Source organism: Vombatus ursinus, unplaced genomic scaffold (genome assembly GCF_900497805.2).
Source record: "Vombatus ursinus unplaced genomic scaffold, bare-nosed wombat genome assembly UNPS02014811.1, whole genome shotgun sequence".
Classification (NCBI taxonomy): Eukaryota; Metazoa; Chordata; class Mammalia; order Diprotodontia; family Vombatidae; genus Vombatus; species Vombatus ursinus.
The window spans coordinates 11,151,790-11,178,863 of record NW_020954589.1 but is presented as its reverse complement, the minus strand read 5'-3'; the positions used below and the strand labels follow the sequence as shown (position 1 = coordinate 11,178,863).

Genomic DNA, 27,074 nt, shown 5'->3' with positions numbered 1-27,074 from the left:
TGAGTTAATGAAGGAATGAATGTCCGAAGGAATGAATGGATGGAAAAAAAAAGACATTTAAGCGTTTACTAAGTCCAAAGCACAATGCTAAATCTAGGCTGGAAATAGAAAAGCACGAGAATCTTTGCTCTCAAGGAGCTTATATTCTTTTGGGAGAGACAACATGTACATAGAGAGTAAATATATATAAAATATGGATGGAATGGGACCTATTTTTCATTGGTGTAGGGAACTGCTGGTGAGGAATTTCCTAAACCTAAACAACACTGTCACCTCAACTTAGAGGAACCCCACAGGTTTTTTTTGTGGGAGGATATGATTGATGATGAACCCCAGAAGAGACTGAGAAGCAGAAGTCAGAAAGGTAAGAGGAGAACAGAGAGGGGGGGGGGAGAGAGATAGAGAGAGAGATAGAGAGAGAGAGAGAGAGAGAGAGAGAGAGAGAGAGAGAGAGAGAGAGAGAGAGAGAGAGAAAGAGAGCAGTATCATGAAAACACAGAAAGGAGACAGTATTGAGCAAGTCAACAATGTCAAATGCTGCAGAGAAATTAAGAATGAAGATTAAAACAAGGCTAGCAGATTTGGCAATTAAGGGATCATTGGTAATTATGGAGAGTAGTTTCAGTTGAGTGATGAGATCAGAATCGAAGTTGCAAAGGGTTGAAAAATGAATTAGAGGAGAGGAAGTGGAAGCAAGGAATTTAGCCAGCTTTTTCTGGGAATTTTGCAGAAAAAAAGGAGGAGAGATATAGGATGAAAGTTCAAAGGGATGAGAACTTCAAAAAATATTTTTCTAGGGTGGTGGATACATAGGCCTTTATAAGTAACACTGAAAGAACCAATAGATTGGGAGAGATCGAAGATTAGAGAGGAGGAGATGATTGTTGGGGCAATGTGGTAGGAAAGATGAGAGGAAAGATGAAAGGACGGGATGATAGGTACACATAGAGGGGTTGGCTTTGGTGATGAGAAGGATCACCTCTTCATCAGAAAATGGAGTAAAGAAGGAAAGAATGGGGGTGGTATTAAAGGGTTTTGAGAAGTAGAGAAAGGTAAAAGAGAGAATTTGTGGCAAATAGCCTCTATTTTCCCAATAAAGTATGAGGTCCTCAACTAAGAGAGTAGAGGGAGGGAGTTTTTTGGAAAGCTTGTGGAGAAAAGAAGAGGATTGTAATAGCCTTTGTGGGGAGTGTGATGGCATCAGTTAGATAAAAATACAAAGATTGCCTTGGGCTTTAAGAGTCCAATTGAGATTAGGTAACATAAATAAGTCCAGGACCCAATTAAATTGTTTCTTCCAACTCCATTGAGTAGATTATTCCGAGTGATAACCTCTTCCATCTCCAATTCATCCTCCACATCACTTCCAAAGTGGTTTTCCTAATGCATAGATCTGGCTAAGCATTCCACTCCATCCCCACTCGATATACTCCAGTGGCTCCCTGAATCAAATACAAAATCCTTTGTTTCACATTCAAAACTCTTTACAACCTGTTCCCAACCTACCTTTTCAACCTTATTTTATATTACTCCCCTTCTCACATTCTTTAGTCTAGGAAAACTGGCTTTCTTGTTTTTTGTTTTTTTGACTAGGCAATGGGGTTAAGTGACTTGCCCAGGTCACACAGCTAGTAAATGTCACGTGTTCCAGCCTGGATTTGAACTCAGGTCCTCCCGACTCCAGGACCGGTGATTTATCCACTGTACCACCTAGCTGTTCCTGAAAACTGGCTTTCTTGCTATTCCTAACATAACAATATTCCATCTTCCATCTCTATGCTTTTGAATTTTCTCCCTTTCATGGCATACATTCCCTCCTCACTTTTACCTCTTAGAATCTCTAATTTCCTTCAAATCTCAACTTGAAGTCCATCTTTTATATGAGTCCCTATAGCTAGTAGCACCTCTTCTCCTTCATTGCCTGTCAGTAACCTATCTTCCTCCCCATCCTTGGCCTCCACATATATACTTTAAGCATTCTTTTTTTCTTTTTTTTTTTGTGAGGCAATTGGGGTTAAGTGACTTACCCAGAGTGTTATGTGTCTGAGGCTAGATTTGAACTCAGGTTCTCCTGACTCCAGGGCTGGAGCTCTATCCACTGTGCCACCTAGCTGCCCCCACACATATATACTTTAAGTAACATTTTGTATGTACTTCATTGCTGTTCTTATCCTGTTGAAATGTGTATTAGTGTTTATCCCTCTTTGCTAAAGTAAAATCTCCATGAGGGCAGGAATATGTCTAGCTCATGCTATGCATACTGTAACAATGATGATTCATACTTATAAAGCTATATTAAGTATTAAATATTATAAAGACATTTTAAGTATTAAGCTGGTGCTTAATATTATTTTATATATATATAAATATATATATAATTTATATATACATATAATATTATTAATATTAGCTGGTGCTAAATCAGTCTGGTGAGGGAACTCAGATCCATGTCATACATGGATTTGGAAAAGACTTAGGGGTTTCCTGACAACACTTCAACTATTGAAAAGGCTATCATGGGGAGGGGGATTAGCTGTGTTCTGTGTGGCCCCAGGAGAGAACTGAAACCAAAAGATGGAAGTTTGGGTACACATTTTTCTTTTTCTTTTAAATAGCACTTCATGGTTTTAAACAAGGACTTTTTTTTTTTTTTACAAAAATGTTGGAGAAGATGTGGGAAAATTGGAACACTAATGCATTGTTGGTGGAGTTGTGAAATGATCCAACCATTTTGGAGAGCAATTTGGAACTATGCCCAAAGGGCTATAAAAATGTGCATACCCTTTGACCCAGCAATAGCACTTCTAGGGCTACATCCCAAAGAGATCGCACAAACGGGAAAAGGACCTACATGTACAAAAATATTCATAGCAGCTCTTTTTGTGGTGGCAAAGAATTGGAAATTGAGAGGATGCCCATCAATTGGGGAATGGCTGAGCAAGTTGTGATATATGAGTGTAATGGAATACTATTGTGCTATAAGAAATGATGAACAGGCTGACTTCAGAAAAACCTGGAAAGACTTGTATGATCTGATGCTGAGTGAAGCGAGCAGAACGAAGAGAACGTTGTATACAATAACAGCCACGTTGTGCGATGACTAGTATTGATAAACTTAACCCTTCCTGGCAATACAAGGATCTAAGACATCTCCAAAGGCCTTGTGATGGAAAATGCTATCCACATCCAAAGAAAGGACTATGGAATTTGAATTGCTATTTTTTTCTCTTCTGTTGACTTTTGTTTCCTCTTTCTGATGGTTCCTCCTGTTGATTTTAATTTTTACTTTTAATTTTTACTTACAACATCACTAATGTGAAAAAAAGAAATATAATCAGTTCTTCACAACATGAAAAAAAAACAAATATTTAAACTAGGAAATTTGGGCTATTATCACCATTTTACAGTTGAGGGAACTGAGGCATGGGGCAGTTAAGTGACCTGTCCAGAATCACACATCTAGCAAATGAAAGAGCTAGTATTCAAACATAGCCTTGTGACTCCAAAGTCATTGCTTTTTCCACTAGGTCATGTCAAGGATGGAAACAACCAGAGCCTCCAATGGGTGCTAATCATACATGACTCACTAGAGGTAGCATTGTTTTTTTTTGTTTTGTTTTGTTTTGTTTTTATTAAATAACAGCACCTGGCTAGAACACAAAGACAACAGTCAAGATTTGGGAGATTTTATTCAGAGGATCGTTTCCAGGTACATAAAAAAGTTTCAAATTTAAGAGGTTAAATAAAGAAAGAATGCCACATGCTTCATATGCTATAGAAGTTGCTATGCATTTAATACAAAACAGTGGAAAACTCTCTATGACTATGGCAGTAAAAACCACCCAAGGCAGAAGGTGAAACTAAAGCTGAAAGAAATACTCAGCACCCATTCAGACTAATGGCCTTCCATTCAGAGCATTGTCCTAGCAACAGAGCTCATTAATTTAAAGAACTAAGCAAAGATGCTCAGTGTTACTCAGAAAGCAGGTTACTACTACTGTTGCAGCAGCCCCTTTGGAAGTATGAGCAGGTGATAGGATATTATAGATGTTATAAAGGAAAGTTGGTCTCATGTTGAGGCATTAAAGGATGAATAGTGTAGAGGTTTATTATCCCATCTGTATCATTTAGCCCTTATGGCCCTATGCCAAATTCCTAAAGATATCTTTCATAGATATCAAAGCAGCTTCACATCACATTCTCCACTTCCTTGGTCCTCTCCATTCCAACTGCAGATGATGCTGAAGATAGTTTCAGAGTCTCAGGTGATTCTATTTCCATTCTTCTGTATATTGTAAAGCTACCCAGCTCTTTATTTGAAAGCATACTAAGTTCTAGATGCTAAGATGCAGGAAAGTAGTAAGTAGAAAATGCTTTTCTTCTTATGATCTTGAGCTTGTTTCAGGTTTCACCTTCCATCAACAACCTATCCCCCATTTCTTCTCATCCGGAGCAGGCATATTGGCATGAGTAGTCCTTTAGACTCTGAATGCCCTTGAGACCTTCCAGTGGAAGAGTTTTAGAAATGTTGTTGTTGTTCAGTCATGTCCAACTCATGTGACCATACAGGCCATGGGGTTTTCTTGGTAAAGATACTGGAGTGGTTTGCCATTTCCTTCTCCAGTGGATTAAGGCAAACAGGTTAAGTGACTTGCCCAGGGTCACACAGCTAATAAGTATCTAAGGCTGGATTTGAACTCAGGTCTTCCTGACTCCAGGTCCAGTACTCTATCCTCTGTACCACCAACTTGCCTCTTTAGAGCTCTTACGTCCTTAGATTCTCAGAGACTTTCTACAGACTGCAAATCCAACAAAAATCTATTCTGGAGAAAAAGAAAGTGGATAGGGAGAAGTGACAATGGGATTGGCACACAACCCCTCTAGAAATGAAGGAATTTCATTCAAGAGGCTCTTTCATTCTTCAAATGTAACACCATTTCTATATAATAGGGTCATATAGAATGAATGAATTTGGGCTGATTGGTTTATCCAAGCACACCCAGATTGCCCAACAGGGAGGCAGCTTGCTTCTGTGAGAAGACATCCTATATTTCCCTAACACATGGGTGGGTGTACCTTCCTTGATTGACTGCATAGCTGGAACAGGTTGCATCTTTTAAAATTTTGAGATAGGGACACTTGTGCTCTTTTTTTCTTGCTTGGAGTCCAGAGAGGGTAAAAGTTCATCCACAATTCAGGCACCAACTGAACAAGTGTTGGGGGGTGAAGGGCTACTTCCTCTGCCTCTCTCTCCCCTTTTAGACCCATGACCCCAAGAAATGAGCTTGGGGGTTTTGTTTATTCTGATTCATTTCGACCTTCTCTGTTTCAGATATAGGATGTAGAATCCCCTCTAGATCCATAATCATAGAGCTATGACAACCTCAGAACCAGGATTCCAGACTACATGTTACAGCCGGCCAACCAACCCATGAGTGAAGCCCTGAGAAACCAGGATGCCTGGATCTGAAGCCCAAGGGAGACCGGATTGGGAACTTGGGTCTGTGCTATATAGGAACTGAGCTAAACTGTAAGCCCAATCCCCTTCTCCTCCCTAGAGTATGAGATGGCACATTGTGAAGGAAGAAATTAAGAGGTAGGGATGGGGAGGGAATCATGAAGCTGAAAATTAGGGTAGGAAAAATCAATTTAGGTAAGAGGCAAAGTAGGTGGAATGGGGGGGGGGGGAGCTTCAGGCATTCCACCTGAATCCCACTGAATCTGAACTTGTGCTCCATAGGTCTAAAAATGGGAAAGGAAGGGACTTTTTTAATGGCAGCTTTTTATTTTTTAATTTTATTTTTTTTATTCTATATTTAACAAACACCAAAAAAGACAACAGTTCTATATGCAAAGAACAGAACAAAGAACTGTGTATGTATGTTAAATCATGAATCTCTATTAAATACAGTTTGCATATTTTTAAAAAAGTCTATGATAAATTCAGCATATAAGTACCAAAGCTGTCCCACTTACCTACATCCTTCTGTTCTCTTCTGTGCATTTAAAAAGATGCTTCATTGACCTTCTTTCATTTCTTTTTTTGGCGATACTATTGCTAGTTCCCCTTTCTTCCCTCCTAACATTAAAAAAAAAGAAAAAAACACAAGCTGATAAACTGTCCCACTTACCACAGCACCTTTTGCAAACCTTTTTTTTAGCTCTCCTTCAAATTTTATGTTGTCCCTCCATCTCGATCACTCAGCTGAGATCCTTGTTTCATATTTCACTGACAGTATTGAAACCATTTGCCAAGAGCTCCTCATTTTCTCCTCATCTCACTTCACCCAGATGCTTTCTGCCACTATCTTTTCTTTCATCCCAGTCTCACATGAAGAGGTGTCCCTTCTTCTTTTATCTCATTTCATCCTTACTTCTCTTCTCCATCATCCACATTCTTCAATCTCTCCCTATCTACCAGCTCTTTTCTTACTTTGCCTACAAAATGCCCATGTCTTCCCACATCCTTTAAAAAAATAACAACCCTCACCTGATCCAACCATCCTCACTATCATTCTGTAGTTCTTCTCTCTTTCATAGCTAAGCTCTTTTTCTAAACTCTCTTCAGTCTGGCTTCTGACCTCATTATTCAATTGAAACTGCTATCTTCAAAGTTACCAATGATCTTTCTTTGTCTGTCTGTCTATCTGTCTGTCTCTCTGTTTGAGATTACTTGATAAGAAAGATCAAACATTAGTAATATCAAGGAAATTTCGAGTTCTATAATGAATATACAGACCCATCAAAATAAGTTCTATAATTTGAAAATATAATTAACAATAATCCTAAATATATGATCTATGTGGGTTATGAAAAATGGAGCACAAATTCCTAGCCACTCTAGCTATCATAGGACCTTCCATGAAGCCAACAGGAATGTCAGATATCTGATTAAGAAATCAGAACATATAGGTAATGATGAGATGTGCAGAGTGACCATCTTTGTGTGACTAAAGTGGAGCAAAAATATGGATTATGGGACTTAACAAGATAAGAGTAATTTGAAGTGTTTTGGCTCTGACTCTCTGTCTTCACTTCTTCCTGGTGAGCAAAGAAGCACTCCTTGGCTCATCCACATTGATGTTTCCCCAAATTCCCTAATCTTCCAAGGACCTGTGCCTTTCAGCCTCACGTACCATTACCTTCTAATGAGATCATATGTCACCCTCTAATACAAGCTCCTCCACTGTGTTGAGAAGTAGAAACAACATTGTACATTTAGTCCAAGCTAGTCCAAGCTATATGAACCAGATATGAAGGTTAGTAGACCCCATTTTTTAAAGACATGAGTCAAAATGAAAGGAAGTCCTACCCTATTAACAACAAAGAGCCACCCCCTCAGTCTTTTCATATAATTCATTGGGGGCTTATTGATTTGACTGGAGCCAAGTCGAAAAGTAGTAGTTATTTAGACATACAGTAATCAGGATGTATAGCAAATAAGTACCTATTATGTCTATGATAAAAATATACATTCATCTTAGCTATTGAATCTCCCATGTGTGTATACATAGTTACATGCATACATATATATGTATATGCATGAGTACATACATATTTTAGTATAACAATGGATTATGTGGGGGGTGGGGAGGACAGCTAAGTGGCGCAGTAGATGGAATGCTGTGCCTGGAGTCAGGAAGATTCATCTGCCTGAGTTCAAATCTGGCCTCACATACCTAACTAGCTGTGTGACTCTCGGCCAAGCATTTCGCTCTGTTTGCCTTAGTTTCTTCATCTATAAAATGAGCTGGAGGAGAAAATGAAAACTATCCCAGTATCTTTGCCAAGAAACCTCCAAATGGTGTCCCAAAGAATTGGACATGACTGAACAAAGGGCTGGGTTCAGAGAATGAATGAAAAAAGAGTTGGTCTATACATGGGGTGGCACTTCTCTCTGACCAGAGCTTCATGGACTTGCTGCACCATGATGGCTGCACTAGGTGTCTACAGATGTTCTCAGAACTCTGAAGAGATTCCACTCGGGACTGTCAGTAATCAGCCCATGCTCCCAGACTGCTAAGGTCTTGGCAGGTCAGAGTGGAGACCTCTCATCTCCGGACTAACTTGTCTTCCTGTGAATATCTCATAATTGCCAAATCTAAAGCCTTGTTTCAGTCTTCTTTCTTAACCTTTCTGTAGCTTTTGACACTGCTGGTCATTCTATTCTCCTTCCTCCTCTTTTCTCTCTAGTTTTTCTGACACTGCTTTCTCCTGGTTCTTCTGCCTCCTCCTCAGACTCCTTTGCTGGATCCAGCTCACATTGGGTAACTATGAATGTTCCAAGGAAGCTCTTTTGGGTCCTTTTCTCTTCTCTCTCTATACTGTCTCTCTTGATCATATCAGCTCCCATAGATTTTACTGTCATCTCTGTGCAGAAATTCTCAGAACTGTATATCTAGCCCTAATCTCTCTCCTGGCTGCCATTCTCATACCTTCAGCTGCCTATTGGACATCTCAAAGTGGGTGTCCTGTAGATAGCTTTTTAAAAAAATTAATATTTTGTTTGTTTTAATCAGCCACAGTCTACCTTCTTACCCTCTAACCCACCCCCACCCCCAATTGAGAACACAAGAAAAATAAAATCGATTACAAACATATATGGTCTATCAAAATAAATGTCTACATTGGCCATGTCAAAAAAAAAAAAAACAAAAAAAAATCTTGTCTAATTCTGCATTCTGAATACTTCATCTCTCTATCAGGAGGTGGGTAGCCCATTTCATCATTAGTATTCTGAAATCCTGATTGGTTATTACTCTGATAAGAGCTCAACGTAATAATATTCTATCATAGTTACATACCATAACTTCATCTATTCTCCTGTTTCTGGGTACACACTCAGATTCCCATTCTTTGCCACCTCAAAAAGAGCAATAAGTATTTTTGTCCATCATTAGAGTTCATTTTGCTTATGACTAATCCCTCCCTTAATCTATATTTCCTCTCATTCCTCCTTTCTCTCTTCTCCCCTTCCCCTTCTATTTCCTAGTTGAGTGAAATGTATTTCTGTACCCAATTATGTGTGTTTGTTTGTATTTTTCATCTTTTGACTACTTCAAATGAGAGTGAGGTTGAAATGTTAGCCAGTCCCTCCCACCCCCTCCTCTTTGCTTGTGTAGATGTCTACCTGTGTGCCCTGATCATGTGACATTATTTTCTCTAACTTTCCTTTCCCTTCCTGCCCCTTCTCTGCCACCCTCCCCCCAGTGTATTCCTCTCCCCCTTTCTTTCCATTCTTTTCTTAAGATCATGAAGACATAACAGAATCACTCCCAGGCCTTATCTAATTGAACTCCCTCTATGAACCTTGATGATGACAGGGTTCAGAATAGACATGTGTATTATTGCTCCATATTTGAATATAAACAGTTTATTCTTGTTTAGTCCTTTATATCATTGTTCATTCGTGTTTCCCTTTTTATGTTTCTCTTCACTCCTGTGTTTAATTTCAAAGTTTCTCCGCAACTCTGGTCTTTTCATCAGAAATGCTTGAAAGTCCTCTATTTCATTAAAAGTCTATTTTTCCCCCTGTAGCATTATACTCAGTTTTGTTGAGTAGGTTATTCTTGACTGTAAACCCATGTCCTTTATGTTCAGGACTATCATATTCCAAGTTCTCCACTCATTTATTATGCTGGCTGCTAATGCATGTATAATCCTGACTATGCCTCTTTGTTACTTGAATTCTTTTTTTTCCAGGTGCTTGTAACATATATATTAGTTTAACTTGGAAGCTCTGAATTTTGGCCATGATGTTACCAGAAATTTCCATTTTGGGATTTCTTTAGGGTAGTGACAAGTAAAAATTTTTTTTAGTTTCACTTTGCCTTCTGGTTCTTTAAGAAATTTGGGCAGTTTACTTTTAAGACTTACTGAAATAGGATGTCTAGACTCTTTTTTTGGTCATGGCATTCAGATAGTCCAATGATCCTTAATTTTTTTCTCCTTGATCAGTTTTCTAGGTCAATTGTTTTTGCTTTGAGATATATTAACTCGCCCCCCCTTTTTTAAATCTTTTGACTTTGTTTTAATGTTTGTTTTTGCCTCATGAAGTTATTGGCTTCTCCTTGGTCTATTCTAATTTTCAGGGAGTTTATTGCTTGGGCAAGGTTTTTTCATACCTCTTGTGCCAAGCTGTTAATTCACTTTCAGATTCTTTCTTCTAAAGCTCTCATTTCTTTTCCAATTTTTCCCTCAAGTTATTTCATTCCATTTATTAAAAAGATTTTTAAACTCTTAAAAAAAAAACTCTTATTCTATCCATTCCAAGAATTCCAGTTGAGTTTGTGTCTAAGGTATGTTTTTCTCTGAGGCAATGCTTGTAGATGTTTTGGAGTCATTTTCTTCTTCTGTGTTTGTGTCTTAAGCATCTCTGCCACCATAATAGCTCCTTATGTTAGGATTCTTTTTTGTTTTCCTATTCTTGGAGTTTACTTCCTGATTTTGGACTTGATATTAAGGCTGGGCTCTCACTTCTGGAGGAAAAGTCTGGGATAGTCCTGTTTCTGCTTTCTTGGGGTATTGACTATTGTGTTATTCCAGGATCTTAGGGACAGGTTGCAAGGACATGAAAACTTTCAGTGTTCCCAAAGTGGTCTGATCTAGGGCAAAGTCTGTTTGCTGTCCCCATAGTTTGATTTCTGCAAGGCTTGGGTCTGTGCAAGAGGAGACTGCTCCTGGACTCCATACCTGTCAGCCAGCTGGAAAGTTCTATTGGTTCAGAGTGGCAGAATTGTAGGCTCCCCTTTGGGCTGGGATTCCTGCTTTGGTTATTATTCTGCAGGCTGGGATAAATACTAGCAGTGAGATACTCTGAGCTTGAGGTCTGAGCCACATTGCTGCCAATGCTGGTTTCTGAACTTCTTTCTTTCTCATTATACTTTGCAAGGCATCTCTGACGGAAAATGGCACACCCCACCCATTAGGCAAGTCCCCTTCTCACCTCACTCTGGATTTGTGACCCTTGAACTAGGTAGTGGGCAATGAAGTTGCCCCAGTAGGAGAGACCCAGTTGGGGGTTGAGCTCTCATCTTGCTCTTACACAGCTTCTCCTCTAGGGGTGTTTCTACCCCAACCCAGTCCTTACTGTCTGTAGACCTCCCTGTTTGTCCCGTTTATATGGAGCTGGGCTGGACAAATGACTTACTGTGACTTTTTCTGGATTTCCCTATCAGGATTGGGTCTGATCCAATATCTAGATCTGTTTGGAGGATCTTGGCTCCATCTCCATCCTGTAGACATTTTATACTCAATACATCCAAGGCTGAACTTATTATCTTTCCTCCAAAACTCTTCCCTCTTCTCAACTTTCCTACTTCTTTCTTTTTTTTTTAAAAAATGTATTGATATATTTTGTTTTTACATTGCCTGGGTTTCTCCTATTGTGTCTCCCCCTACCCATCCTATATAATAAACAATACACTTTAAAGAAAAAGAAAAAAAAAAGGCAGAAGAGAAAAAAAACAGCAAAGTAAATACATTGAAAAAGCCTGGAAATATATGCAGTGCATCTCTTACTTCTACAGAATGGGAAGAAGTGTTTTTTCATAGCTCTTCTTTAGGGCCGTGCTTGTAATTCTGCAACATTAACTTTCAATTATCTTGTAGTGATTCTTTCCATTTACATTGCTATAGTTATTGTGTATATTGTTTCTTCACTCTGCTTACTCACTCTGCATTAGTTCATATGGTTCCATGCTTTTCTCTATCATCATATTAATTGTTTCTTACAGCACAGTAATATTCCCTTACATTCTTGTACTTCAGTTTGTTTAGCCTTTCTTTAATTGGTAGATATCTACTTTGATTTTTTAGTTCCATGATGCCACAAAAAGTGCTGTTATGAGTATTTAGAGTGCATATGGGGACTTTCTTCCTATCAATGACCTCCTTGGGGTAGATGATTAGTTGTGGAATTTCTGGGTCATAAAGTGTAAATATTTTAGTCACTTTATTTGAATAATTCTGAATTGCTTTTCAAAATGGTTGTACTGATTCATAGCTTCACCAAAAATACACTAGTGTGCCTATTTTTCCACAAACCCTCCAGCATTCACTACTCTTATCTTTTGTCATCCTCGCAAATTTACTACGTGTGAAATGACACTTCAGGGTTGTTCTTATTATTAATGATGCTTTTTATTCTTTCATATGCATTATTTCATGTGGCTATAATAATTTGTAATTCTTTTGAGAACTGCTCATATACTTTGACCACTTCTCTATTGGGGAATGGGTTTTGCTTTTATATATTTCAGTTTGTTGTCGTTCAGTCTTTTTTCAGTAGTGTCCAATTCTTTGTAATTGCATCTGGGGTTTTCTTGGCAAAGATACTGGAATGGATTGCCATTTCTTTCTCCAACTAATTTTACAGATGAGGAAACTGAGGCAAACAGGCTTAAGTGACTTGCCCAGGGTCACATGGCTAGTAAATGTCTGAGGCCAGATTTTGAGTACAGGATGATTTCTCCATGACTTCAGGCCAGCACTCATCCACTGTGTCACCTAGCTGCCCCTGGCACTTAGTAAGCACTTAAATGTTTGTTGACTGACAAATAAGCATAGTTAAGCAAAACAAATCCACATACACGTCCTACCTAAAAATATATTTCTCATTCTGTACCTTTGGTCTATTACCCCTCTGTCAGAAAGCTAGAATGGTATACAGCTAAAATAATTTTTATGATTGGTATTTTGTGGTGGTTTTAAAAATGTTTGTTGTTGTCCAAGATGACAAAACAAAAAAATGATAAATGTTGGAGAAGATGTGGGAAAAATGGAACACTAATGCATTGTTGGTAGAGTTGTGAAACGATCCAACCATTTTGGAGAGCAATTTGGAACTATGCCCAAAGGGCTATAATAATGTGCATACCCTTTGACCCAGCAATAGCACTTCTAGGGCTATATCCCAAAGAGATCATGCAAATGGGAAAAAGGAGCCACATGTACAAAAATATTTATAGCAGCTTTTTTTGTGGTGGCTAAGAATTGGAAATTGAGAGGATGCCCAGCAATTGGGGAATGGCTGAGCAAGTTGTGGTATATGAATGTAATGGAATACTATTGTGCTATAAGAAATGATGAGCAGGCTGACTTCAGAAAAACCTGGAAACACTTGTATGGTCTGATGCTGAATGAAGTGAGCAGAACCAAGAGAACGTTGTACACAATAATAGCCACGTTGTGTGATGACTAATATTGATAAACTTAACCTTTCCCAGCAATACAAGGATCCAAGACATTTCCAAAGGCCTCATGATGGAAAATGCTATCCACATTCAAAGAAAGAACCGTGGAATTTGAATGCAGATTGAAGCATACTATTTGCTAATTTTTTCCTCTTCTCTTGAGTTTTGTTTCCTCTTTCTGATGGTTCCTCCTATTGGTTCTAATTCTTATTCACAACATCACTAATGTGAAAATATGTTTAATAGGAATGTATATGTATAGTCTATATCAGATTGTGCGCCGTCTTGGGGAGGGTGGTGGGAAGGAAGGAAGAAAAAATTTTAAACTCAAAACATATGGAAGTGATTGTTGACAAATCAAAATAAATTAAGAATTAGCCCCCCAAAATAAATAAAAATGTTTGTTGTTTATAAGCAAAATAACCTAGTAATTCTTTCTCCCCAAAATTAATCCCAAGGGTAGAAATCTTGACAAGTTTGTCATATTTCAACCATATATGTATTTTTGTCATTGCCCCTTCTTTGGGAAGTTAGTTTGAAAATAAGTAAATCTAGAATTAGCTTTGAAGTTTTTCAGAGACTGTTTTAAACTAGTCTAAAAATATCTGTTGTATTACACTTGTAAAACTGAGACCCTTTTAGTCCTGTTTTTTGGATTTAGGGTGTCAAATTCTGTTAGGATGTTCAAGAAGTTAAAAACAGAAATCTTCTGTCTGAGAAATACATCTTTCTATAAAACTTCTCCCTAGCCTTCAAGAGGTACAGTTTATCAAGAGATTCATTAATATTTCTAGCATTTATTTTTCCTTAGGTATACAGTGTAGAATATTTTCAAAATACTTTTGAATTTGTTATCTATAATAAATAACTGGAGGTAAAGAATTGATACCCTTGTTCCTCTCACAACAAAACTTTGATCCAGAAAGATTCATTTTTGTTTTTACTGAGTTTCAACTTTTCTTCCAAAAATATAAAATGGGAGGGAAATAGTTTGGTGTTTTAGAAACAACCCCGAACAACTAAATTTACTGTGCTTTGTTTTGTGCTGTGGATTTCTACTGAGTGCTATTTTTTTTTCAGCTTAAATCCTATGATATAGCTATCACAATGCAAAGTTGTACCAGAAATCTCTATTTTAACAGACAGTGTGTGGCATTTTTTTTTCTGGCATTGAAATAAGCATTTTTTAAATGACAAGATTCTAAATCTCAGAGGGGTTCCTATCCCCTCATATTCCCTCAACCTACATAAAAAAATGCACTTCTAGCCATAAAAAGAAGAATCCCTCTACTCCCAAATTTTTCAAGGTGGCTGGGCTTATGTCTGGTTGCCTCCAGATAATCATTTAGTCACAGCCATACTCCCATAAGCCAAGAAAAGCTCTTTCTATGCACTGAAAATCAGCACTTTAGAAAGGCCAGCTCTTGAGTAAGGTAGAGGAGCCAGAGAAGGCCATGACAAAATTGTTCTAATGTCTCTGGTACTAATACATCCTACCCTCTTTATGTACCCTGGGCCTAACACTCAAACTTTTTTATGAGGCCCATGTTTCTGTGTGGTCAAAAAAGCCTATACACAGAACTACTCAACTAGAAGGATGGGGGAAAAATCCATTCTTTCTTCCCCATCCTTCCCCCAAAACCCACAAAAGGATTTCTTTCATGACTTTCCCGTAACCAATTCCTTGCTAACATTCACAGCATAGAATAAAACCTGACTTTATACAAATGAATTTATGCCTATATGACCCTAATCTTTAAACCTGTATTATCTGTGTTAATTTATATTGCTTTATTATGAAACAATACTTTGTATTTACAAATACTTTGTATTTAAATATCTATTAGAAATGGAAAAGTTAAAAAGTTGGAGTTCTTGGTAAATTTTTGTTTTAAATGAGTAAAAATAAAGTTAAACTGTGTCCAAAAAAAGGGGAAAATGAAAAGAAAGCATACAAGAGTCATTCATAGAATTCTGGAATTCTAGAGCTAAAAAGGACCTTAGAATCATCCAATCCCATCTTTTCATTTTAAGTATGAGAAAAACTGAGAATGGAACTCAAAGAATAAAAATCAGTCCTCTGGGAAGATAGAATCAGCTGCTAACATTTTATATTTCCAAAATATAATGTCTCATTGTAGTGTGGAAATCATCCCAGGGGTGCTGCCGATGGAGTGCAAGTTCTGTCTGATCCTAGTAAGCTTGAAGTGCCTGATAAGAGATTGTCTTCCCAGGCTAGCTAAATTTGGAGAGACTCATCACCTAAAGGTCAAATCTAGTCAACAAACATTTATTAAGGGCATATTATGTGCCAGGCACTGTGCTAAGCCCTGGAGGTACAAAGAAAATATAAAAAAAACCAAATAGCTCACAGTCTAATGGGAGAGACAACCTGCAAACAACTAGGTACAAACACAATATATAGAGAGGATAAAATGGAGGTGATTTTAGAGGCAAGCATTAAAGGGGATCCTTGCAGATAGTGATGTTTCAGCTGAGCTTCACTTACATATCGTGTGCTTCTGAGGCAGCCTATCATTGCTGCTTGGTTCGGGGTAAGGGAGAGAAATCTCCTTCATCAACCTATTTGCTGCAAGGTAGAAGGTACAAGAAAAATGTCAAAGAGCTGACAGCCCCAAAATACAACCAACTTGCTTTTATAGGACATAAGGAGGCAGCTGCTCTTCCATGCACCAGTGGGGAGAAATTCCCTGTATCCTATCACTTTGCCTGGGAACTTTGCTGATCCATTCCTCTGGTATTCTTAACAAGTCAAATAAGGGTGCTTTGGGTCACATTGGTCCATATTCTCAATTATGGACAACTTTCTTGTGACTTGGGAAGGATAGAGTAGTCCACTAGACACAGTTCTTAATTGCCTCTCTCACGGTCATACACAGAGTCTCAACAATGTCTTTGATGCACAATTCTCAGACACTCCCAAATTTAAGTTTTGTTTTTTTGTGAAGGACCAGACTTCCAATAGCAGGGAATGCCTAGAGCTTTGGTCACTCCCAAACATATAATCATAAATATCCAACACAAAGTTTTATGGAGTTCCCACACCCTGTCTTGGTGCTTATAGAGGCCTACCCCAACCCAGTTAGGTGGTGCAGTGGATAGAGTTCCAGGCCTGGAGTCAGGAGGACTAGCCTCAGACACTTTCTAGCTGTGTGACCCTGGGCAAGTCTTTTAACCCCATTTGCCTCAGTTTCCTCATCTGTAAAATGAGCTGGAGAAGGAAATGGCAAACCACTCCAGTATCTGTGCCAAGAAAAACCCATATGGGGTCACAAAAAATCAAACGCAACTGAAAAACGACTGAACAACAACCCAAAGCCACAGTAGTCTGCTATGTGATAAATTATTTTTTGACTATAACAGCTCGTGAAAGCGTCTAGGGCATGGAAAGATTGTAAGCTACTTACTCTATACTGGTGACAGGAGTAATGCAGTATAATGAATACTGCCTTTGGAGTCAGAGACCTTGGTTTCAAATTCTATCTCTCCCATTTGATATCTTCATGACCTTAGATAAGTCATTTGAGAAATATCTTAGAATAATGAAAAGATTGCAAGATTTAGAGTCAGATGACCTGAAGTCAAATTCTTGAGCAAGTCACTGAACTTCTGTGGGCTTCGGTTTCCTCAATTTTAAAGTCAAGAAAATTTTTAAAGATTAATTTAATTAATTTAAAAATATGGTTAGACTAGATGCCTTTGAGGTCCTAAATCACAGCTCTAAATCTGTGATTCTGTGATTACTTATAATAAAGAAACCACAGATTTTTCTGGTATGACAAGCCTTTCTACTGCCAGCTTCAGCTTTTTTCTTTCAAGACTGAACAAGATCCTCTCTAAGTGACTAAGAAAAGGGTAATGTGTCTTGAATAGGTTTTCACGTTGGATCTATTCTTGTGATACTAATGGAATCCTAATAAAGCTGCCCCCAGAGCAGTATTTTAACTTCCTTATGGGCCTCACTGAACAGAAGGCATATCCTGATTTAACCACACAATCTGGCTTTAACCACACAACTGCCCCCAGACTCAATCATAGGCTTCACTAAACAGCAAGTGCACTGCCCCTAGCTAGCCACTGCCCCCCCATTCAATATCCTAATTTCATCATATGTGCCTCACTAGAACAGTGTCCATGTGATGGAATCCCAGCCACTACTTCTAGCTAGCCACTGCCCCCAGACCCATTCCTCATATGTCTCACAGAAACAGCAGGTGTGTCCATGCACTCAACCATAACCACATTCTCTAATCTCACATAGGACCATAACAGCCAGCCAATCAGAAAGCAGCACCATCATGATGGCAGAGCAAGATGTGGATCCCAAAACAATAGAAGGGGCTTTCTCTAAGTAGGCACCTTTGTAGTAATAGCAAAAGCTGTCCTTTAGGTGAACTTATGACATAGAGAGGTTTATTATAATATCATTATCATATATATATGCCCTCCCCCCCCAAAAAAAGAGTTTTTCTTATGTGTTGTGTGTAATCGCATGCACAGTTCCACCCAGGCTGGGATCCTTCCTCTGTTACCTAATCCTATGACAAATCTTTCCTGCCTTTTTAATTTAATTAATTAATAGTCATAATTTCTGTTGTGTAATCAGCATCATTACACTATAAAATTGCCTGTCTTGTCTTACCGAACTTGCTGATTCCTCTAAGGAGTCCAGCCCTCAGAGGGCGTAACCCTTAATAAATGCCTTTGCTTGGGTTAGAGATGGTCTGAGTCTGTGAATTCTTTGGAGATGACTCCCACAACACACCATGAAACTGCAACGATACAATCAAGCAGTTCTTGGACTCCAAATATCAAGAGAACAAATTCTGCTGCCCAAACTTTTAAGCATGGCAAGATTTGGGAAATCTGCCCTGTTTGAAGAAACAAAACATAACAAAAACCCCTACAAATTCTAGGAGAGGATGCAAAATCCTGCTGATATAGGGTATGGAAAGAGAGATTAGAGAAATCTGGCACAATAGGAAAAACAGACTACCTGGGAGAGGAAGAAAAGGAAAGTCCAGACTGAACCAATGCAAACACGTCAAGTAATGTAAAAAAATTTATCTCCCAATTCAAAAGAAAAGCCCAAAGAAGGATCATAAAGAGTGGCAACTAGAGTGAGGGCCCAAGGCAGAGGAAAAAAGATCTCAGAGTTCCAGCCTGGTCCTCACCACAGTCCTAGAAGTTCCCCAGTTCAGCCTGCGTTGTAGAGCCAAGAGCTGGAGATCTTGGGAGGGAGAGGGATCATTGCCATTGCAGGCCATGCTATGAGTGGGTGACAGCAACTGCTTCATGAACCACAGCAGATGAACCACTTTGGGAGTTCTTACACTTTTTTGTATCAGAAACCTAGGGGTAATGCTGCTAAATGTTTAAAAACCGGGCTTTCTGGGGGAAAATGTATACATACATTTTTAAGTTTAATCTGCATTATTAACATATTCTTAAATCTAGACAATCTACAAAACAATAAATCAAGCCCTGATTTGCAGTAATTGCCAATTTCTGAGGTATAAATGCTCACACTGAAAATTGAACAGTTGACTCTGCCAGTTAGAACCAGACCCAGCACACACCTGAATGCACCCCTTTGACAATCTGGGTGAATCTCATCTCAGAATAATGTTTTTAAATAATTGAAGGAAATACTAATTACTTCTATTAAAAATTAGTGAAAATCAAGATTTGATTCTTTTCCCCATTCAAGTGTGTGCACTCCCTGAAATCTTTCCACAGATCACTGGTCTGAGTACCCTATGGTAGAATCCCAGTAATAAAGGAAGCCCCTGGTGGGAAGAAGGTCCAGCCCTCAAGAGTGTGTATGGGCAAGGTATGGGGCCTCTCTCCAGGTTGCCTTCAGCTCTGGGGAACCTGGGACTAGCAGAGAAGACCTAGCCAGGAGGCCCTGCCCTGCTCCTGCCATGGGGTGCATATCTTGCATCTTGTGTCACTTGCCCCAGAAGGTTTCTTCATTTTCCCAAAAGTTATCAGGCATGACTTTTTTTTTGGTATGTATTTGATCATTTTTTTTCCTCCATTGCTGCTCTCAGCATAGTCAATCAGATAGGTACCCATTTCCCCCTCCTGTCTCTGATAGGACTGGGCAAGGAAGACAGGGGTAGAATCTCTGCTTTCTAGGCCCTCTGGGTTATCTCTCTGTCAGATGAGAAAAGGGGGTGGGGGTGGGGAGGAGGTGTGTATGGACTAATGTCAATATGGTAACTGAAGCTAAGGCATTCAGTTCACTTCACTTCATCTGCTGGGAATACAAAGATGTCAATGAAACAGTCCCTGCCCTCAAAGAGCTTATTTATTCCAGGGTGTGGGGGAGTGGAAGAAGAAGCAAATAACACGTCCACGGATAAGTAAATACAAGCTCTAAATTCCAAATACCAACCTAAGCCTTTTGGGACACCCTGTATCAAGTATGGAAAGCATTAACAACTGGAGGAAACAGGAAAGGGCTTTTGAGGCGGATGGCATTAGAGCCATCCATTAAGGGAGCTATGGGTTCCAAGAGGTAGCAATGCAAAATCAATGCATTCCAGCTATGCAAAGGTACAGAGGTGGAGCTGGATTATTCCTTCCAGGTGAAGAACAAGTAGGTCAGTTGTGTTGAAAAATAAAGTGCATAAGTAGAAATAATGTGCAGACTGGAAAAGAAAAGTTGGAACCATAATGTGAAGTACTTTTAAATGGATCTTTTTTTTTTCTACTGTGCCACCTTTCATAATATACTCTTCTAAAAGTCAATCAGAGGCAACTAGATGGTGAAGTGGATAGAGCACTGGCCCTGGAGTCAGGAGGACTCAAATTCGAATTTGACCTTAGACACTTACTAGCTATGTGACCCTGGACAAGTCACTTAACCCCGATTGCCTCCCCCCACCAAAAAGTGAGTCAATAAGTGTTTATTAGGTGCCTACCACGTGCCAGGCACTGTGCTAAGTGCCAGGGATATAAAAACAGAAAACAGTTCTTGTTCTCAAGGAGCTCACAGTCTAAAGGGAGAGACAACTGTAACCAACTATGTACAAATTAGATATTTACAGGATATCTTGATGGCAATCCCAGAGGAAAGACACTAGAATTAAAAGTTGCTATCATGTGTATACACAATTTATAGTTGATTTACTATAATGTTTTTCTTTTTAAAAATAAACTTTAATTGATATTTTTTATTTTTTACATCATCTGTATTTCCCAGTGTATTGCTGCTTCTTCCCACAGAGCCATGCCTTATAACAAAGAATAAAAAAGAGGTGGAAAAGTTCAGCAAAACTAATCAACACATAGAAAAATATCACATTATGAGCAGTGTTTCAGTGTTGGAAGATAAGGTTAGGTGTGGGTGTGTTGAAGATGACCCCCATGTTTGGCTAATGCTATGGGAGGAAGAATATCACCCATTTTCCTACCCTCTGACTGGTTGATCAAATACCCCTGGGGATGACAGCTTAAGACCCCTAGGAGTCAATTCATGGTCCCCTCTCGATTCTCAGAACTCACTCTGGAGACCATTGCTCGAGTCTATTACCTCTCTGCAAATTGGGAATTATGAGAATTGTGCTTCATCTACAATCTTCTGAAATCATGATTGGTCACAGTTCTAAGGTCTTTAAGAGTTGTTTCCCTTCACATTGTGATTGTGATTATCAAGTAAATTCTCCTTCAGCTTCTTCTTACTTCATTGTGTGTCACTTCATACAAGTCTTTTCAAGTTTTTCTGAATCTGTCATATTATGAATTTCTTATGGCACAATAAAGTTTTATTTTTCTCATTTTATCTATTCCTCAATTGTTGGGTACTCATTTTGTTTCCTGTTCTTTGCTACAACAGAAAGTGCTGCTATAAATATTCTTCTACACATGGATCCTTTTCTTCTGTCCTTGACCTCATCTGGGTACATACCTAATAATAGCATCACTGGGCCACTGAGTATATATAGCTTGGTGATATTTCTAGTTCCCAATTGTTTTCCAGAATGGTTGTACCAATTTACAGCTCCACTCCCACATGCCGTGCAACAGTAATTATGTTCCTCTTTTGCTTCCTTTGCCAATCTGATTGGAGTGAGGTAAAACCTCAGAGTTATTTTAGTGTACATTCCTCTTAGTCGTAGTGATTTGGAGCATTTTCTCATATAGTTATTGATAACTTTTTCAATTGAACTCAATAAACATTGATTAAGTGCCAGGCACTATACTAAATGCTAGGGATACAAATAAGAAAAAAGAAAGGCAAACCCTGCCCTCAAGAAGCTTACAATCTAATAGGGGAAGACAACAATCAAAAGGAGGCAGGAAGCAGGGATCGAGGGGGGATTTTAGGGCATACCTGACCAAAGGGCTTCTAGTTTCATGGAGGTGAAACCAGACAAGAGCTACAGATATGGAGTAGAGTGAGCAGAAGTCCAATTTCTGCCCTCTGTAAAGGAAAGCTTTGGGAGGAGTTTAGTGTTCCACCCTCTCGCCCGTCCGATCAGAGGGGAGAGAAGCCTGAGTGTGGTGGAATAATTAATAATAACTGAGGAAACAATCCGAGCTGTACAATCTATTAACAAAACAGGTATAATAAATGGGTCAGTGGACTCCCCAGTCAGTCCAAAGACCCTGAATACAGAGTGAGACAGATTTTTATGTATTAAAAACAATCAAATAAGATTGATTAATTAGCCAGGATACAAAATTAGGTAATCTGATTTCTAATTGGAGGAAAGATTAGGGACTTTCCAAGTTGGGAAGGGCAGAGTGAAGAGGTACAATTCCCTGAAATAAGAAAGGCAGGTGTCTCTTCCCCTCTCCCCCCCGCCCCAATCAAGTGTCCGTATTCAATCAAAGGAATATGGAAACAATGCCTGATTGACCAGTACAGGGCCGGTTTTTGAATAAGACATATGCCTTGCTTGAGATATAGTTAAGAGTCTCTAAGCAGCAGGTAGAGGTGGTCCAGCTTTCCAGACATGCAGGGGTAGGTTCAAACAATGAAATAAGATTTTCCTACAATTAAATAAAGTTTTCTCACAAGATAGAAATTGGACTAGACCTATAACTGAATAGAAGGGGAACTGAGCTAGATTCAGAATTGAATCACAAGATGGAGTCAGTGTGGTTCACTTAATTCCCACAATTCCCCTTTTTGATTCATGGAGAAGGGCCAGCCTACTGACCCCATGGATTACTTATCTATAAGCTAAATATATAATGTTTTTCATATGTTCATAATCAGAATTAGGAAGTCAGGCTACAGATCAAACTACTTAGAGGGTTCATAATGGACTAATTTAGGAGGGTAAATTTACACGTTACCAAGGTAACCAAGAAAACTCAACATAAACATCATGAAATAAAAGGCCAAAGCCATACAATGATGGTCATCAATATTAAATAACATCAAGTCTCCTTGTATCCCAGTAACCTACTCCCAATGTCCATTTAATCATTACATCTTGTCTTGAGTCCCAGATGTCCTATGTAGTCATTTGGTCCCTAGAAATATCTTCCCTTTGGACATTCTGGAATAGGCCTCCTTCCCAGGGCAGCTCTGAAGGGGACTCTGCTTCTCTGGTTCCAAATCATTTGTTTACTGAAATCCCACATGAGGAAAGTGGTATTCAAGGCCTAGGGTTTTGTTGTTGTTTTGGTTTGGTTTTATCACTTCTCTTTATTTTTTAAAAATATATTTTAAATTATTTCATTAACTATTTTCCAAATTACATGTAAAAAAATTAACAATCATGTAACAAAATTTTGAGTTCTAAGTCCTTTGACCACTTTTTCTTTATCCTTTGACCACTTTTCTATTGGGAAATGGATCGTATTCATATGTACATATGAATAAGATATATACATATGGGGTCCCAATTGGGAAAAAGCCATAAAATACTGTAATAAGTGAGAAGCCATAAAAACTTAAACTCTGTGAAAGGTGGAAGTCCAAACATGGTGACCTGTTTACAGTCATGACTTAGATACTGAATTATATTTTAGACACTCAGTCATTACTATGACCTATGAAAGCCATAACAAGAATATTATGACCCATATGTGACTGGCACATGATCCATACACAAACTTAGTTTGGGCATGACACTGGCTTAATTCCCAAGCTCATTACTAAGCAGAAAACCAAAAATATCCACCAATGAGTAGTGATGCACTCTCTAACTCTTCCTGCCTTTGTCTGTTTTCTATAATTACCACAGGTATTTTTGGGGTTCTGTGTAAGGATCCACTGAACTGTTTTGCAGCCACCTGAGATTGCTCTTGTTTGTAAGTATTCATAATGATTGATTAAACTACTACCTATAGTCAATCTAGAGGTACTTGGCCTCTTCCTTTGGTATCAAAAGAACACTCCACAATTATGGGGGAGAGAAAGGGCTCCCTAGTCAGGGGAATTCCAGACCTTCCTATACACACACACACACACACACACACACACACACACACACACATACACATAACATATAGATATTAACATTCTTTATATATCTCCACTTATCATCTGCTGCTCTGCCTGGTTTCAACTCCATGGAACAAGATGCACCCCCCAGTACTGCTTATTGTTCCCCCAACGTTCCTTCCTCCTTTTATGTGTTATTTCCCCCATTAGACTGTGTGCTCCTTGAAAGCAGGAATTGTCTTCTTGTTACTTGTATCCCTAGCACTTAGCATAATGCCTAGCTCATAGTAGGCTCTTAATAAACGTTTATTGAATTGGATTGGATTGGATATATCTTGGATAGCAACCTTTATTAGAGGAATTTGCTGTGAAGATTTTTTTTTCAAATCAATTGTTTCCCTTCTAATTCTGACTGCATTTATTTTGCTTGTGCAGCTTTTCAATTTTATATGAGTGAAATTGTTAATTTTATCTTTTATGATCATCTCTAACCCTTGTTTAGGTAAGACTTCTACCCCAACCATAGTTGTGAAAGGTTTCTCTTTCCATTCTCCTCTTAATTTTTTATATGATATAACCTTTATTTAGGTCATGTTTCCATTTGGAACTTATTGTGGCATATGGCATAAGATGTTGGTCTAAACCTAATTTCTACCTTACATCTTTCTCATTTTCCTAGCAGTTTTTGTCAAAGAGGACCTTACCCTAGCAGTGGTTGGTATCCTTGAGTTCTCAGAGAGACAACATATAAATAACTACGTGCAAACAAGATATATACAGGATAAATTAGGGACACTCCCAGAAGGAAGGCATCAGAGTCAGCACTCTTTACGTGATATCACTCTGCTTTTGAAGGAAATTGTTCTCAGCAGAACCTACAGGTCTGTTGTGGCTGGAACTTGGTCTGTGCTTATATACTTTTTAACCTTTGGGGAGAGACAGAATCTGTTTTTGTACACATAGCGAAGAAGTCCTCTATGCAGAGACATAACCCTTCCAGACACCTGGCCAATTTTGTTCACCCATACACATCCACAGAGAAGGCTGATCAGTAGCCTCCAGTATTGGAATTAAAGACTGAACCTCTTCATTTTTTTTTTTAAAGAATGAGGTTTATTGAAATACAGAGCATTCGTAAGCAATATACAAAAATTCATAAGCATTTATGGATTTGTAAAGCACAATAAAGACTAATGCATTTTACAAATTAACAGAAAGAGAAGAAAATTAAAACTTGTTGCTAGAATCTCGTTTTCAATAATGTAAACAAAAACATGGTAATACAAGCATTACAAATGAGATGCAGACTGATGGTACAGTCAAATGATTTGGACTATCATTTGCATATCAGATTTCTTTTTTAACAAAGCAAAGGCACGCATACAAAAAGTCCTGAACTGGATGATGTGAACCTCTTCCTCATTACCTCCTTCTCACCCCTCGGAGCTTCCTTCTGTGACCTGTGACTGGGTGGCCAATGTAAGTGATGAGAAGGGGAGAGGTGGAGGAACCAAAGGAGTGAACTGGAGAGCCCAGAGCCTAAATCCCATGGGAGACACCTATCCGGGCCTGTCCAAAACAAGGTTAAAGGAGAGAAGTTCAGGTGTGGGGTCAATGGAGTGGAGAGATGCTGGTAAGGCTTCGCTGAGGGAATGTCATCATGGACTTGAAGAAGCCTGTGTGAAATCTCCATGTAGAGCCATTTGGAAATGACCTAAGAAAGACAGTTATGTCTACTTAAGAATCTCCAGGGGCAGCTAGGTGGCACAGTGGATAGAGCTCCAGCCTTGGAGTCAGACTGACCTGAGTTCAAATCCGGCCTCAGACACTTGACACTAGCTGTGTGACCCTGGGCAAGTCACTTAACCCCGATTGCCTCACTCAAAAAAAAAAATCTCTAGAGAAAGATATTTTTTCCTTGCCAAAATCACTGAAGGGAAAAGGTACAGGACAGGAGAAAAATGTTATCTCTCCATATAGCAGAAAAGCAGCTCAATTTAATGAAGAAGCCCATCCATAAGGAAGAACAGAAAAATTGAAAAATAAAAAGGCTTTGTATCTAAACATTAAAGTGAGAAACTTCAATGGTTTCAGTCACCTTGATCCTAACAAAAGAGAATATGAAAAGAAAGATGTTTGTGAACTAATAGTGAGTTATTTATATCAGTTCAACAGTAACCTGGAACAGATTAAGTAGAATGCAAAATAGCATCAAAGACAGACAGGGCGGGAGGTGTGTATCTCGAAAAACAGCCATCAAACAGATGATGGACCATGAACAGAAACTCTATGAAGGATACAGCATGGAAGTTCCTGATGTTGTGAATGGAAAACATCCTGTTAGGTAATGAGATGGTGATCTGAAGAAATTGTTAAATATTAAGATGAGGAAACCTGATACTAATGATGGAGTTTCTGACAAGGATAAGAAGAAAAATGCATCTATAGAGTAGTGTTTAAGAAGACTAGATGACAAAAGTGAATTAGGTGACTCAGATGAGGCAATGCTTGAGGTGGCCTAGTTCTAACTGATTTGACTGAGGAGGAAATAACTACATTATGGTACTTCAAACATTGTGGTACAATAGAGTCCTGGGTCTGGCATCAGGAAGACTCATCTTCCTGAGTTCATATCTGGTTTCAAATACTCACTAGCTGTGTGACCCTGGGCAAGTCACTTAACCCTGTTTGCCTCAGTTTCCTCCTCTATAAAATGAGCTGGAGAAGAAAATGGCAAACCACTCCAGTATTTTTGCCAAGAAATCCCCAAAAGGGGTCATGAAGAGTAGGACATGCCTGAAAAACAACTAAACAACAACAACCAAAAAAACCTCTCAGCATTACTGGTAAATATTCTGATCGTACAGATTTATAGTCTCTCCTATTCTGGTCTGTGCAATAATATTTGCTATGCAACTTCAAAGAAATGTTCATGAGTCTTATTTAAAGAAGATTACTTAATACCTTAATGTAAGCTACAAAAAAGAAATGAATGCTAGTGATAATTTCACGTGAGTGTATCTGGATGAGGAAAAAGGAATAAGCATATTAGTTCAGCTCCTGTTATTACACAAGATATCAGAGTTGGAAAAGACCTCCAACTTCTTCTAGCTCAAACACTAAATACACAGGTATCCCTTCTACAATATACCCTCTAAGCGGTCATCCAGTTTGTGCTTGAAGATGTCCAGTGAGGGAGAGTCAGTTGTTTTCAGAGTCAACCCATTCCATTTTGGGATAGCTCTAATTGTTAGGAAGTCTTTTCTTGCCTCAGTTTGCTTCTTTGCAACCTCCATCCCCATTGTTCCTGGTTCTGGTTCTATCTTTATTAGTAGCAGGAAACCACTCCCTTTTATGTTGATAGTTTTTAATAGACTCCTGAAATGTTATGCCCTTCCCGTTATTAAATTTTTGGGGTGGTGCAAAACTTGTTTCCCTAACATGTTTATATA

General features: G+C 38.7%; 1 pseudogene; it reads left to right on the top strand.

Annotated features, from left to right (window-relative positions):
- The window catches only part of LOC114053594, a 27,159-nt pseudogene extending 1,084 nt beyond the window's left edge, over positions 1 to 26,075 (top strand).
- The last annotated feature ends 999 nt before the right edge of the window (positions 26,076 to 27,074 follow it).